Below are 16,666 nucleotides of genomic sequence, written 5' to 3'. Positions count from 1 at the left end.
TCAGTCTGACCTTGTAATGAGAAATACAAATATCAGTCTGACCTTGTAATGAGAAATACAAATATCAGCCTGACCTTGTAGTGAGAAATACAAATATCAGTCTGACCTTGTAGTGAGAAATACGAATATCAGTCTGACCTGTTTTAACATGGTTCAAAAATTAGTAAAAGACAAAATAGAGCAAAAAAAGGTAAAGAAATAATGATAAAAATAATATAGGCAAAAGCACACAAAAATTAGAAGATATGGTGATGCTTCAGAAACAATAATTAAAGAAGCGTTCGTAAACAAACGTAATCAGAAAGAAAGTGTACTAGTTTGTACTTTCATGGGTATGTATTGTCTCATACAAATACATTCTCTAAAAAGCATGTATGTAGGTAAATTTAACACGTTCACTTAGTTCGTGCTAATCTTTACAATGCGGTAACACAGAATGTTGTGTGCTTTACATTAAAACGACTTCGAAGCCTCACCATACTGTTAAGTCAAAATCGTCGCGTCTGGTTGTGCCCTGTCTGACGACTGTGCACCTTGACAATAGTCCTAAAACTTATCTTTCGTTGAGTTCGTACCCCAAGTTGATCTGTGTTCCTTTGTTTTTCCAATGATATTAAGAACAAGGAATATCTTCCTCTTGGAAATTCTTAATCTCACACTTTAACACATCTTTATGATGTGAGTGCATAAAAATTTTGCGTCGGAAAAGGCTGTTGTATTTTTTATGACAATATACGTCTGGCTGTGATTAGTTACTAAGCATATATAACAATAATTTGAATTGCAGTATATTAGAACTTACATGTAATGATAATAAAATATTTTTTTTGTTTTAGCTGATTAGAATTCATGTGTAATGTTAATGGCTAATTACAGTTTATTAAAACAAATGTGTCATTGTATAAATTTTTATTGTAGTTGGTTAAAACTAATGTATGATTATATAACTTTTTATTGTAGTTGGTTAAAACTAATGTGTAATTATATACATTTTTATTGTAGTTGGTTAAAACTAATGTATGATTATAAAATATTTATTGTTGGTGGTTTAAGCATTTGTGGAATTATAACAGAGTTTATGAGTGTTAGAATCCATATGCAACTGTAATAATTGATTTATAGTTGCCTAAAGCTCAAATTAGTTATACAATTTTAATTTTAGTTGTTTATTACACATATGTGTTGATAACAAGTTTGTTTCTATAGTTGATAAGAAACCACGTGTGGTGGATATAATTTTGTTTGTAGTTGTTTAGCACACACGTGTTGATAACAGGTTTGTTTGTCTACTTGATAAGAACTCACATATAACGATTAAGATTTTGATTGTAGGTCTTTAGGACCCCTGTTACAGTTATAATGCATTTCTAGCAGATTCATCAACTGAATTAATTTAAAACAAATAGTTTTGACAACCACAACTCGATATCAGTTATTGAACTGAATACAAACTAAAGAAATGCTTGCCTCGCCCACGTATGTCAAAACAAACACCGATTAAAATTCTGCCGAGTATTTAAATTAGCTCTGACTTTTGTCAAACATATAAAGTTGAGTGACTTCAAAATGAATACCTTGAACTGAAAAATAAGATTCATGTTATAACATCTGCTTAATGTTTCAATTAATCTGTCAAATACATATCTCAGTTCGTTAGGATGTAGCAATAAACCTGTCTTCGGGGAACAGTGTCTTTCAGCTTTCACTACAAGGAAGACAGATATCTTACACCAAGTGTATAAGGGAAACTTTTCATAATTATATTAATCAGATGGCATATATATATATATATATAAATGAAAAATGCGACAAGATATAAGCTTACAGCAAAGATAAGGAAGCAAACCATACAACGCCCTTGGCAGTGTAACAGTTGTAACCTGTCCACAAAGGTTTATAATTTTATATAATCATTTTCAAAATATTACATGTATAAAAACTGAGAACGTTGATCTTTCTAGAGGAAAAAAATGTTGTCCTTACTCAAATATCATTAAAGTATTCTTATACAATTTGTAACTAGACAAAACGATAAAGTGAGGATAAAACAAAGATAGGAAACTTCATGAATAGGAAAACTTAATAGAAGGAATTGTTAGTTTAATGAATATTACTTGATAATATAAAGGAATCATAAAGAAGATAAATAGTATGATCCTAGCAAGTGAAAAATTACTGGTATTGGTATTAGTTTTCATGGTTATGCATTCAATTTATTTTGATTATTAATTAACAAGTGTTAACATTTTATTATAATTAAATACGAATTACTAACAGTTTTTACTCCACTTTCAGGATACTGCTAATATGCTGTCGTCTTTAGGGACATCCTGAAAAGGACTATTTTTTGTATTGTAAGTGATTGACGTTTTCTCTTCCTATAGGATTTTTATTCTGTTTGTTGTTTACTCATTGTAATCATGTTGTGTTGTGTCTTATGAATACTGTCCGATTTTATACAAGTTGTTGAGTTTCTGCATGATTTCAAAGATATCTCTGACGTACGGGAAACATAGCTCTATGTCTGTAATTTCTCCCTATTTCTTTTCTGTGCTTATTCTTTGTCAAATGTTCCATACATCCATTGTTAAGGAGGGTTATAGTAATGTGCTTTTTTCTTCAACTTGCTTAGCTTCTTTGATATTACATATGTTGTCCATTCTGTAAAATAGGCAGCCTATGACGCCTATGTTTAAACACTTGGTTTGATTTGTAGTTGATATATTTAGCCGTATCTGTGTGTTTCCTGTAAACTCCAGTGTTTCATGAGTCATATGTCTTGGCAAATGTCATGTCACAGAATGGAAGATTGTTATATTTTCTATTTCCGTTGTAAATTGTATCTTAGGGTATTTATTTATTCAGGTTGTCCATGAATTCTTGTACTGTATCTGTGTCGTGTGGTATAATACGAATATATATATATATATATCAACATATCTGAGTCAAAACTTGGGGAGCATAACAGTGGTTTATATGGCGTTCATCTCGAAATATTCTACATGGAAGTATTGAGTTATGAGCTTATCCATAACTAGCTAGACTTTCTTATTGTTGGCAGTATCTGTTTTCATGTTTAAAGCAGGTTATGATACGGCAGGCTGTTATTCCATTGCCATGAATATTGTCAGTTGGGTGTGAATTTTAGAACTCTGTCATGTTCAAGTTGTTTCCAGGGTATTTGTAGGTTATCAGAGGTTGGTACGTTAATCAAGTGGTTGAATTCGTCACAGCTGATCATTGTGTCCTGTGAGGTTATCGTGGCTACTTTTATAACTTCTTTAAAGTTGATAAATAACCGAACAGGTTAAACATTCAAGCTTCCATCAAGATTCACGATCGAATCCCTGCCATTAAACTACCAACACAGACAAAAACAAAATGTCCTCTCAAATCTACTCTTAAGAGTGTAATAAATTATCAGTCGAACAATAGTATAAAATTAGCAAACAATTAGTTTTAACTCTTATGAAAGGCTATTAATTAATTATTATACTTCGATTATCGTAAAAGCTATAACTGTGACAACGATTGATGGACAGATCCCAGAAAAGGGGTATTCCAGTAACTGGTAGAGGAACTCTAGGAGACAGAATACTAGTCTAAGCGATAGGGTTGATACCAACAAATAACGGTGTCGTATTCAGTAATACTCTGTCGTAAAGATTGTAACAATGAAACAATAGTCTCATTGAAAGAAATATGTTAGCTTATAATTATGCTTACGTTTTTGCGTACAGAAATGGGCTAATATTATTCAGTGATGTACAAAGTAACTCGGAAAAGTTAACGAACTTGTGCAATGTTGTTGTATAAGAAAAGTTCGACATTTTTATTCATGCACAATAACAGCAGGTATCACACGCTAATGCCTTTCAGTAAATGAGCTACTTGTAATGGTAACTATATACTTCGTGTTATCGGTCTTCCGATAAACTTGAGGGCTTACAACAATAAATTCGGAGTACGATCTCTGCGGTGGACACAGCTAAGATACTTCATTGTGGGTATTTGTGTTTAAAATCAAAGAAACAAATGATATTTTGTTTTTATTAAAACAGTTTGAGGTGTTCCGGTAAAATCCCCCGCTAGTTCAGAGGTAAGTATACGGATTTACAATGGTAAAATCAGGTGTTCGATTCCCCTCGATGGAGTCAGCAGATAACCTCAGATGGCTTTGCTAACTGAAAACACACACACACACATGTGTTCCGATAAAAATTTCGCTCTTTTAAATTTTCTTACATAAAAGTTTATTAAATTTTTAGACTGACAGTTTTGGAATTTCGCGCAAAACTATACGAGAAGTACATGCCTCGTCCCTAACTAGTGAAAGACTACAGGGGAGACAGATATTCATCACCACCAACCACCAACTCTTGGGCTATTATTTTATCATTGAATAGTGAGATTGACAACCGTCACGTTATGACGTCCAAGTGGCTGAAAGGGCAAGCATGTTTGTGGGACGGGGAACTCAAAACCCTCAAACAAACAGATTTTTCACCTAGTGTGTTTAGAAGTTATAAGTCAAACAACAGTAAATGTACTCGATGCATAGACGCTGGAGTATATACTATCAGGTTTCGCTTGTTTGTAACTTTGAGTAGTTTGCACAGCTTTGTCTAATGGGGAAAAACGCACACACACACAAATTTCCAAATATATGTACGGTATGAAATAAAATCTAGTTTTAAATACTATTTGTAATTAATTATGAATGAGATCACTTGATATCAATTGTCCATTTTGTATTATTATAAAGCTACCACAGTGATTTGAAAAACATCTAAAGTGTGTGTGTTTTCTTACAGCAAAGCCACATCGGGCTATCTGCTGAGTCCACTGAGGGGAATCGAGCCCCTGATTTTAGCGTTTTAAATCCGTAGACTTACCGCTGTACGAGTGAGGGACGAACATCTAACGAGTTTGAAATACAAAGTTCGATTCTATCTTCATCTCCTCAGAATTTCACCAGAGGGAACTGTGAAAACCCTTTAACTTAATAAATATTTAATATACAGTTTCTGGGAACTATTAACCACATTCCTCAACTTGTAATATTTTAATCGTATACCAGTGTTGTAGATGGTAACCGCTTTTTTAAAGGTTTAAACCCACGAGGTCTGAATTCAAACGCTTAGAATAACTTCACATCTGAAAATCATAGTGCGTTCGCTCCAGACCTCAATTGTTGTATTTTTTCTGTTACGACGCAGGCGAGCCGCTTCAATTGAAGCTACTTAAATATTATTTAAGCTAATTTCATCTAATTATCGAAAATATTTCAGCCACTCAACAATCCGTCACGCGTCAGGCCACATCTAGACAATGAAATCATAGATTGAAAAAGTCACGTGACTAAATACACGTTTGGTTAAAAATAACAAAATCGATTTCTTTTCTTATCAAAAACTGGCTCCCCATGAAGTAAATCATAATAATACCTTAGAAATACAGTTGCACTATAAAATTGACGTATTAACGCTGTAAGAAATCATTGTTGTGATACTGATGTCTTTCACTTGAGAGGCAAATTGAATATTCTTTTATTCTACAGTTCAAATTCTTCGTCCTCGGGTTTTATCGAAATGATTGCTGTAAAAAAAAGAGCAAACAAAAAACACTACGATGTTAAAATAACATCAGCTTATTATTTGAGGCTAACAAACTGTTTTTATAAAAAGTTACACCTGTGTCATGTTCTCCAACTATTTATACTTTTTATTGTTTAAGTTATATTATTAACTAGATTTAACAAATATTGTTGAATAGTTTACTCTACTGCGTTACCATTGTTAGTAGTGTGTGTGATGTGATAAAGTTGAACATTCTCCAAAAATTGTTAATATTTTTATTTAAAGAAAGGTGACGTTTCGCCCTAGAGCTCTCCGTCAGATCGTACAGCTGGTTGAAAACTACGATCTGACGAAAAGCGATAGGGCGAAACGTCATCCTTCTTTAAATAAACATAAAAAACTTCGCGATTGTTTTACCTATTGTTTAATTGTGCTAAATGATCAGTTGTGACATCCACTAACAATACATTCACACATATTAATACGTGTATGTATTCCTCTGAATCAAGAAATGTGATGAAACACCACACCAAAGTTGAGGTTTAAACGCCGAAAGCTGGCAAAACAGCTAAAACTAATACGACTGAACTTTGACATAAAAATCAATATTTTTCAGATTTATTTTTAATTTGTTCATTTGAGTTTCAAAATCAGTGATGTAAAAAGTAACATTTCCTTTTCCACAAGTCGCTACCCATGAATCCACGAGAGGATTTAAGAGGATATAATAACTATAATGGATTTCAAAACTTCACTTTTAAGTAAATAGTTGAACTTTAAAACTCACATTTTAAAACAACCGTTATTTAAACACACAATTCTAGAGATGAGACCATTTCCAGTTTCAAACCTGCAATAAATACAAATATCTTTCTGTTCAAGATGACATCAATATACGTCGAAACATGTAGACTGTTTTCTAATCTCATCGGACATTTTTACCAATTTTCATTGTGCAGTAATTGTTTTGTATTCTATTGTAAATGTTGAGAATGGAAACTGTCTCATTTCTATAAGTTTGTATAAAACCATCGTTGTTTTTAAAACCGTTGTGAGTTTTTAACATTGAACATTACACAAGTGCTAAGGAATTTTAAGACAATTTTAATAGTCTAAAAAATATTAATATTCTTGAGACTTGGCTTTATGGAATACAATTTACGAGACAAAGTACTTGAGAATATATTGCGTTAGGATAATTAATAACTGACATACATGTTTGAATATAATTATAAAGTTTTTCGGAAACTATTTTATTTATTCATTTATTTCCAACATGTCACGTTTGTGACTTCGTTTGGGAATGCCCACCAGACTTTTTTCTGCAAGCTTACAATGCTGAAATTTGGGTTTCGATACCTGTGGTGAGGAGAGCACAGATAGGTTATTGTGTAGCTTTGTGCTTAACAGAAACCAAATTAATCATATGGGAACATATATTATTGTTAAAAGATACAAAACTCTCACATACTTTACCAATTAACGAGTTATTCACACAATGCTAAAGATACTTTTATTCAATAATTCAAATCTTCAACAACAGGGGCCAATTTGCACAGAAATATACACTCCATCAAAAAATGAAAGAGGGGAGGGAAGGAATAACTATATATAGCATCAACGACAAACTAGAGAAGTGCACACTATTAACAAAGCTTTCTTTTGCAGATACACAAAACACATTTTACTTTGCGCAAGCATTCTTTCAGCTTCTTTTTCCATTTGATCAAGCGAAATGAATCATTAATATCAGCTTACATAAAAAGGATCAAAGAGTCGGTAACTCCATTGATATCGAGCTTCGACAGAAGAAAGAAATAAGTCTTCAATAAGCTTTGAAACCTGTTCCGAAGCTAGCAACAACAAAAAGGCATAACATTTGTACTTGTAGTTCTAGTTTGATACGTATTACAATTTCAAATAGCCTGAAACTGAGTTAAATTGTAATTTAGACTTAGAAGTTAAATAAAAGTTAATGTGTATCAGATTTATAACACTCACCAACAAGATTGACACACACAGTTTTGTTTCTTAATACAAGTATATTTTTAGCAAACAAACAATAATACCACTTATAATGACGGTTATTACCAATAATGATTTTTATATTAAAGTTTTACAAAGTTACAAACAATATTGAGTCTTCTATCTGTCTGGAACTGAATCTTTTGTTAAGGGTTCACGATTAGCGAATTAATTCTGAGTTGATACAGGTACAACCCACTTAACATTTTGCGTTTTTCATCGAGTTTTCCATGGATGAAATTGCACAGCGTTTTCGTAAAAATACTAATGTTCGATGTAAATCCGCTGGAGTTAAAAAGATTTGTATTATTTGAACTCTATAAATGTTCATTGACAACATATCTGAAGTTCCCGATTAATAAGCGTTCATCACAGTTATAGCTTCCAAGGTTCATGCCATACCAACTACAGCAAACCTTAATACATACTGTTTCTTGGCACGTCTTGTTGGTAACATTTATAGCGTGAGGAGAGCTTCTAAAATGTCAGCCTGCATATCAACATGAACGATACACTAGTGTTTACATAAACACTTATATTGTTGATTCTTACACTTGAAAACCTTTCACATCTTCATTGGATAGGCAAGAATTTTGCAATACAGATTTAATAGTATAAGTTACGTACGTTTCTAAATATAAATATAACTTAAACTAACAAAGATATAAAAATAGATATGTAATAAATTCGTCGCGAGTTGTTATGGCTGTATATACAACATGTCTTTAGTTTTCTGTACTAATATTAAGTTTATTTGTTTATAACAAAGTTGCTAAGACTATCTGCCGCTCTCCCTAATTTTGAACTACCGACTATAGGGAAGGCCTACAGCACTCTTCACCAATTCATAATCAACCATTGATTGGACAGAGAAGCCGGGGACTTCTTAGATAGTTACTTATAATGTTTTTTATGTAAAAACGTTAAAGTATTTTGATTCTTATTCAAACTTGTTTCTTTCGGAATGCACACACTTTAAGATAAATACAAGTAATACTAAAAGTTTCTTTGTTTGTTATTAAGCACAAAGAAACATAATGAGCAGTCTATGCTCTGTCCACTACGGATACCAAAACTGAAGGGTGAAAAAGCTACACAAATAATCTACCGGTAATCTGCCCACCACTGGTATTTAAACCCTCTTTCTAGTATTATAAGTCTTCAGACATACTGTTGTACCACTGTGGGACAATACTAAAAGACCAATAAACATTCTACTAATCGAATACACATAACCAGCGGTAGGGTGCACTGTGTAACTGCGGACTCGTAAGAAGATGGTTATAATAATTTTCATTCTGTTCTGTTTGTTCGTAAAGCTGTTTAATGTCATGCCATTGTCAGAGATGCTAAGATAAACAAAACTTGATGAGTCATATTTTGTTACATTATGCCAAAATCAACAATAAGAAATAGACACTACACCACAAATTCGTCTCAACAGCAATTTCTAGTTTAATTAATATTGTTGTAAGCTACAATTTTATGCTTTGATTTAGATGTTTGTTAGAGGGGCTCGTGAATTCGCTGACTTTGGGATCTAGAACGTTGAAAAAGCTAAAAAGCAAGAAGGTATGTTTGTTTTTTGAATTTCACGCAAAGACTACACGAGAGCTATCACCGATAGCCATCCCTAATTTAGCAGGGTAAGACTAGAGGGAAGGCAGCTAGTCATCACCACCCACCGCCAACTCTTGGGCTACTCCTTTACCAACGTCTAGTGAGATTGATCGTAACATTATAATGCCCCCACGGCTGAAAAGGTGAGCACGTTTGGTGCGACGGGGATTCGAACCTGCGACCCTCGCATTACGCGGCGAGTTCCTTAACCACCGGGCCATGATCGAGAATATTATAAATATAGATAAAGTAATTGATTAAAATAACTCAGTGTAATAAAACTTATCCATTGTTAGTTATTTCGTATGTCTATTATTCAAGATACAGGGGAGTTACGTGTTTGTTTATCTCTTCTTTGCGAAACTGATAGGCGTAATTACTATCAGTTTCGGGATTTTTTTTTATCGAAAACGTTGTGAATTTTAGGTCTGCATTAGTTACGGAGTTTCGGTTGAAAAGTTCATTTATAAACTTAAACCTAGAAATGGATTTTGCTATAGCAGACATTTATTGAAAAAATAAATTAATTCATTATCGTTCCTTGGACTGGACTTGACATTAATTTTACGATTTAACCGAAAAGGATCTTTCTAGTGATAACACAAGCTACAATAATATAATTCCGTTTATAATAATTGTGCTATTCTATTGTTTCACTTGTACAAGTTATACTTCAGGCAGCTTGAAGACTGTCATATATTTTGGACGCAAATGTTAGTTAGAATAAACTCTGGCGCTATTGACGTTAACGTTAACTGATGATTTAAAGAATTTCCTTAAAATGAAATAATTATTAAGATACTGCTCAAGTGTTATGATGTTAAAAACCGAAATGTCACGAAAGAAGCAACGGCGCAATAAGCCTAATATTTATAGTGTAGGCCTAATCTTAAATTGTACTGTTGATTTTTAATAGCAATATTTTGGTAGTGTGCAATTGTTTGTGCTTACACAGAAGAATATTCCAAGTTTTTGTTATCCGTTCGTGTCTTGTATAACCTATTTCGGAAATGTAAGTATAAATACAAATATAATGAAGTTATCACAAAGTAACCATAAGCACACTGCACTAGCCGTTAGCAACACTTTCCCTAACCCTTGTTTCAACACTTTTTAACACGTATCACGAGCCTTAAAAATCCTACCAAAAAGTACTAATGATTTCATGAAACGTAAACAGCATATATCATACTTATAACTTTATCATCCTGAACTACAATATAATACATATATAAATATATATTTGTTTTATCTGACGTTCGTGACACATTTTACTTATGTTATTAGTTTTAGGTATTAACTTTAAAATGCCTACCATTTGGTTTTTTGTATCTAATCTGTTGTTCATTTCTTCTTTAAACATAATGTATTTAAAAATTAATAACTCAATTTGATAAAGAAAAGAAAATCTGTATTTTGTAATGTTCAACCAATAAGGTTTTTAAAGATTATTCTGTTTATTGTTCAGGGACGTAGATTTTTTACACCCGATCGGGAGATGATTTTTGCAACCACTTATGTGGACTGTTCAATTTGCAAATTGGTAATCTTTGATTACGTGAACCTGAAAGCTATAAACATACAGTCACAGAGTAACCTTGTTGCCACGGAACTTGGAAGTATACGTAGGCCTACTGACTGATACTTACGAAGTTACAAACTGTAACTTAGATCGAAAAGCTTAGAAGCACGCATATACTAAAGATGTACATTTCGGCTACTGAAAAAGCCTACATCTAGGCCTAATTATGTAATTCGATTGGTAAGAACATGAGAATCACAAGAACAAACACACAATTTGTAGGCCTGTGATGCAATAAAACAATTCAGCAGACCAAACTGTAGGGGGGGGGTGATTGTATGCACCATACCCCCCACTAAAAATAAAGGGGGAATGTATACCCTTCATCCCCCCCAGAATCTACGCCCCTGTTATTGTTTACGTTTCATGTGAAAAGTAAAGTAATCGAGAATAAGAAAGTAAATTAATTTGTGAAGTCAGTTCCAACCTGAATGCTTTCTTAGCATTTTTATTCGTAGTGTAGCATAAATTTTGTGCACGTCCCCCAGCGGGGGGGTGGGGGTGTTTGTGCTTTTTTCTTACAGCAAAGCTACATCTGGCTATCTGCTGTATTCACCTGATTTTAACGTTGCAAATCCGAAGACTTACCGTTGTTCTAGTGGGGGACATGGAGTTGAAAATGGCAACTACCCAGAAGCTCAGACGAATAATAACTGGTTGTGCCGTAAAGCACCTTCAGACCATATCTTCATTTAATTATTTTTAAAAAGCATAGGTTTCGGCTTATCTTTCCATATAGACGCTTGGTGCGTTAAATAATCTGAATACTAATTAATATATATTTATTATTTAATAAATATAAAATATATTTGTCATTTCTGTATAAATGTTTTCACACTTATACTGTGAGCTAAAAACAGCTGATGCAGTCATTTCGTCTTGTTTGCGAACTTGTTGCTATCCTAATTTAGGATATTTTTTTTAATAAGTTCTGTAAAATGATAAAAAATAGAGAAAGGGGGATCCGGCGAGAATATTTGCCCCAGTGGTACGTGCTGGCTTTCCACATTCCTGTTTTTGAATATAAATCGTATTTTTTCTTCACATAAACGTAATACTGTTTTAAACACCTGAACCTATTCTATTCTTTATTGTTGTTTTAATCTAGACTTTTCAAAAACTTGTATTATTACTGTTGTATATCTATATTATATTATTGTCTAAAAGAGAGGTGTTGGTTGGATCTGTGGTCAACCTCTGGATTTTGGAGTTGGCAAACTGGATCTTAATCCGTGCAAAACTACAGAATATTCTCTAAACTTTAAGCTGTAACTGCTTTATAAGTACAAAGATCAATCTTTAACACTGATGACAGGTGGTAGGTGCTACTGATTGGGTGCCTTTCTTCTGGTAAGTAGTTCAAAATTAGGGATGACGACAGATAGACTTAAAAGTTTTGAAATTAATACAACAAAATACGTAAAAGAAGTTAACGTAACGTGACAGGTGTGGCTTTAATGTCTGCAACGTTAAGGGTACTTTAGGAAACATTTAGAGTTCATTTTGTATGAAAAGCGAGTTAAACAAGAATTAGTCAGTCAGTCAATGAAGCAATGAACTAGTTTTTCAATTGTTGCCGGCTGGGTAAAACAACAAAACTTTCTGTTGGCTCATTCGGATTCCAGTTACGAATGTTTGGTCACGAACCATCCTAAATTTAGCTTAGTTACTCGTGTAAGACTCCAAAGTCCAAGATCGTGTTGAAAAATCTCTATCTCAAGAAGGCCCAATTGGTTTAAAATGGAAGAGTCAATTAATTTTATTATGGATATACAAATATTTTCCAACTACTTACAAAGTCACAATGTAAGCCAAATTAACAATAATGGCTACATTTTTGTCATGTTCTTTTCTTATACAACACTTGGATGTTTTTGTGGAGTTTATTAAGGATTTCATTTAGAGTAAATCTTTATTTAAAGCTCTTCATTTCGAAACAGAATGATTATATTTGTATTAAGTATTTTATGTTTTTTTATGATGTTTTTGAGTGAAACAAATATTATATTTAATTAAATAAATCTATTATATGGATATTGTACATTTATGAACAACAAATCAGCTTCGTATGAGTTCTACGGAACTACAAATAGGGGGCCACAAAATGAATCTGAAATTCCGAAACTGCATATATACGTGAAAAAATTATGTCTCTGTATGCATCCTATCATTCATTAGCGGCTACTCAGAAGAGGAAAATGAGGCCATTCCTTCTTAAAGATTTTTGAATAAATAAATTATTATTCTTTTTTATTGTGATATATATACTTTAAACGTTTTGGGCGTTAAAGTTTTGAAAAGCGAATAAATGCATTTAGCAAAGTGCCCCCAAAATCTCCTTGTTTCATACTACGCCATTCAATGAACTTACGTCTCATGACATGAGGCACAGCACAGTTGTGTTTCTCATCTATTTTGATTTATCTGTGCTCAATTTCTCTGAACTCGCAATGGAAAAAGCCACCAAAAGCTGAGCCCTTTTAGTAGATTTAACAAGGATTTTGAAGCTTTTTACATAGCTAAAGTCGCCAATCAAAAGTTACACTTAAAAGCAGCCAGTGATAATGATTTAAAGAAAATTTTCCATGAAGAGGAGCGCGCAAGCCTCGCAAGGTCGGGGTGATTAAGGGTTAGTACAAATTTAATAACTGTGTAATTATTCAGCGTTTTTTTAAGGATACAAAGTGAGTTTTGATAACTGAAAGACGTGCAGTGACTTGGTTAAAAAGTGTGACCAGTTATTTTGATTTGGAAATTATTTCGGAGTTTTACATTTCGAACAATAGTTAAGCCTTGTCTGGCCAGACAACGGTTGGTAATTATCAACGTATTTACAATTATGTAAGACCGATGACTCGAATACACGTTTCAATAAATCGAGACGTCTAAAGCAATTACCACTTTTAATGTGATGTATTTTGGAGGTTGTGGTTAAATGCCGCCGGCTTCCGTCTCTATATCCACTGCGAACCGTCATTTATATCATTCGTCATTTTTAATTCTTTACATTGCGTGATATCATTATCATGTTGAAAAATGAATGACGTTTACACTTGTACGTAATCATTAACCTTAATTTTATTTACATTTTCTAAGCATGTGAAGATACTAGATGGAACTAGATAGTTTTTACAGCTGTTTCATGGTATAGGAGAACTAAAATCCCAAGTCTTATTACTGTTTCACTCATTTTTTGTTTTCATTCCAGTTACGACAAAAACCTACTTCAAATGTAAAGGTAGAAATCTGCCTGGCAGTCCTACGAAGAGGTCATAGAGATATGTATGAGCCTGACGTTCCACCCCTTTGAACTACTATGTACAGATTCCCATTACTTCCAGAAGGTTGGAGTACTGAATGTTGTCGAGTATGTAAAATCAGTTCACTCAATCTGTTAACGAGGCAATAATAGGTGTCTTCCATAATATCTAAATGATGATAAAACTGCCACGTATTTAAGTGAGAAGGGCATTTTATTTCATTCATGCAGTAATCAATAATATAATCATGAAGTGTTTAGTTATGCTAGATAGTAAAAAATACATGATATTATGTTTTAGGAGGCTTTCCTTTGACATGCCCAGCAGGCAGTCTACCAGGCTAAGATTTGGGTAACAAGAAACCAGCAGATGGTACCCTACTACACAAAAAGTTGCTGGGACCAAGGCGTATGATTAGATAATAATTTCTGAAGTCTCTAGAGCCTGTAAGGAGGTATGCGAATACTTTTACAAAGGAAACTATTCCAACTGTAAATATGGCAAAGTCAGTGTGGGCTGCATACATATTTTTGAGTTCAAATGAGTACCAGAATCCCAAAAACACCTTGAGAGAATTGCAGGTGCAGATGTAACTAGTAACATAATATCACAGAGACAATGAAAACATTGGTTTCAGCAGCGTGGGTATTTCATGTGAAGAACTCTTAAGAATAAAACATTATGAACTACCTTTTCAGTTTGATTTTAATTTCACGCAAAATTACACAAGGACTATCTGCGCTAGACACTCCTAATTTAACCTAGATAGACTATACGGAAAGCAGCTACTTAGCATTACCCACCACCAACTCTTGGGCTACTCTTCACCAACAAAAGTGAAAATGACAGTCAGATTATAACGCCCCAATAGCTGAAATGTGAGGATATTCGGTGAGGGAATTCGAATCCTCGAACCGCAGACTGCGAATCGAGCGCCAAAGCCAAAAGACCAAGAACTTTTTACTAAGTATAAATTGTTGATATGTCACTTAGATGTTCCGATACTCTTAGTGTTTACAGTTCACTTGGAAGATTTGTGCTGAACAATAATCAAAACAAAACAAAAGAACCTGAGTTAGTAACTTTAATTATGGACGTCAGCCATCTTGGTGTTCTACGTCAATATAAGGTAAAATTCAGGAGAGCTCCTAGCTTAAAGTAATTGCAGTGAATGCTACGCTCCAAAGAGAACTCATCTTTACATTTTGGCAGTTGGTTGGAAGCTTTTGGAATTGCTCAAACTCGGTGAAGGAGCCAAGCTGCAAATCTGCAGGATACTGGAATAGCAATCGAAGTACGTATAATTTGGCCAGTAGTTGATACTGGAGTAGTAAACGGAATACGTAAAATTCGACCAGTGACTGATACTGGAGTAATAAATAAAGTACGTCTAACACGACCAGTGGCTGATACTAGAGTAGCAAACGAACTACGTGAAATTCGACCAATGGCTGATACTGGAGTAGCAAACGAAGAATGTGTAATTCAGTCAGTGGCTGATACTGGAGTAGTAAACGAAGTACGTGTAATTCGGACAGTCGCTGATACTGGAGTAGTAAACAATGTACGTGTGATTCGGCGAATGGCTCTTACGATGCAAATAACGACAGATTTTAAGTTTGGTGCATCCCACCTTTCGATGTTTCAGTTCCTGCTGAAGTTTGTCCATTGTTGACAAATAGCAGCTGCCGTTAGTACAACTGGTTCACTTCCTGCGTCGTCATTCACGCATTTTGATTGTCTGATGTGGCTTTTTTTAATAATGTACTGCTAAGACATATTCTACACCTTCTGCTTAATGCAGTATTAAAACTCTGTGAATATATCACAAAGGCGGGCAATGAAATGCTCAGGAGATACGAAGTTTGCTGAGACCTCATTGAGATTGATATCTTCCCCCTGAAGAGCAGCGTTAGCATTCAGAGACTTCTTTAGCACCATGAACTACGTAGAAAAGCTTTTTCGACTAATTTAAGTTTATTGGCTAGAGCAATAGCTTTCATCCGGGTGTCTGGAGACACAGTGCCATCATTACCTATTTCATAAAGAAGTTATAATATTGGCTACAGTTTTGGTATAAAGCTTGCATGGCCTCAGTGTATGTGCCATAATGTGTCACTGAATAATTTCAATGTCAAGACATTTTTCTTTTCTTCAGGTGTGATACTTTCTACAAACGTGATTCATCTCTTTGTAGAGGAAACTGTGAAAGCATACAGTTCCTGCACAAAGTCAAATAAACTTGTTGCCTCAATGCAGCATTTGATGCATGCTGTTCCAGTCAGACTCAACGAAAGTCCAGCACAAAAAAAAAACCTATTCAACAAAAGAAACAAGAATCAATATTTTTGCCTTCACATCAGAGTACTAGCCTTACTTGTTGCTTGCGTTGTCATACGACACCGACAGTTTGTGATGTTTACGCCCGAATCATTGAGCACGTTCACGACAATATGTCACAGTTCAATACCTTCATGATTGTGAACAGGCATGAATTTAAGAAATCTTTCAACGGGACAAACGTCATCTTTGGCAGAGCAGTTAGTGAAAGTCAACTTATCTGTGTGACTGACATCTGGCGTTGAACCCACTGTGAAAGT

At 34.0% G+C, this 16,666-nt stretch overlaps 1 long non-coding RNA gene across 3 annotated transcripts in view; it reads left to right on the top strand.

Annotated features, from left to right (window-relative positions):
- The window catches only part of LOC143229705 (uncharacterized), a 64,141-nt gene extending 49,384 nt beyond the window's left edge, over nt 1–14,757 (top strand). For 2 of the 3 annotated variants that reach the window (XR_013016007.1, XR_013016009.1), the window contains exons 2-4: nt 2,296–2,354; nt 14,015–14,173; nt 14,367–14,757. This is a non-coding gene — a long non-coding RNA (uncharacterized LOC143229705). The remainder of the gene's footprint in view (nt 1–2,295; nt 2,355–14,014; nt 14,174–14,366) is intronic. The other variant, XR_013016008.1, reaches the window with a different exon arrangement.
- The last annotated feature ends 1,909 nt before the right edge of the window (nt 14,758–16,666 follow it).

The sequence above is a fragment of the Tachypleus tridentatus genome, chromosome 10, assembly GCF_004210375.1.
Source record: "Tachypleus tridentatus isolate NWPU-2018 chromosome 10, ASM421037v1, whole genome shotgun sequence".
In the NCBI taxonomy this organism is placed as follows: domain Eukaryota; kingdom Metazoa; phylum Arthropoda; class Merostomata; order Xiphosura; family Limulidae; genus Tachypleus; species Tachypleus tridentatus.
Note: the sequence above shows the minus strand (reverse complement) of the source record. Positions and strands in the feature narration are given on the sequence as shown.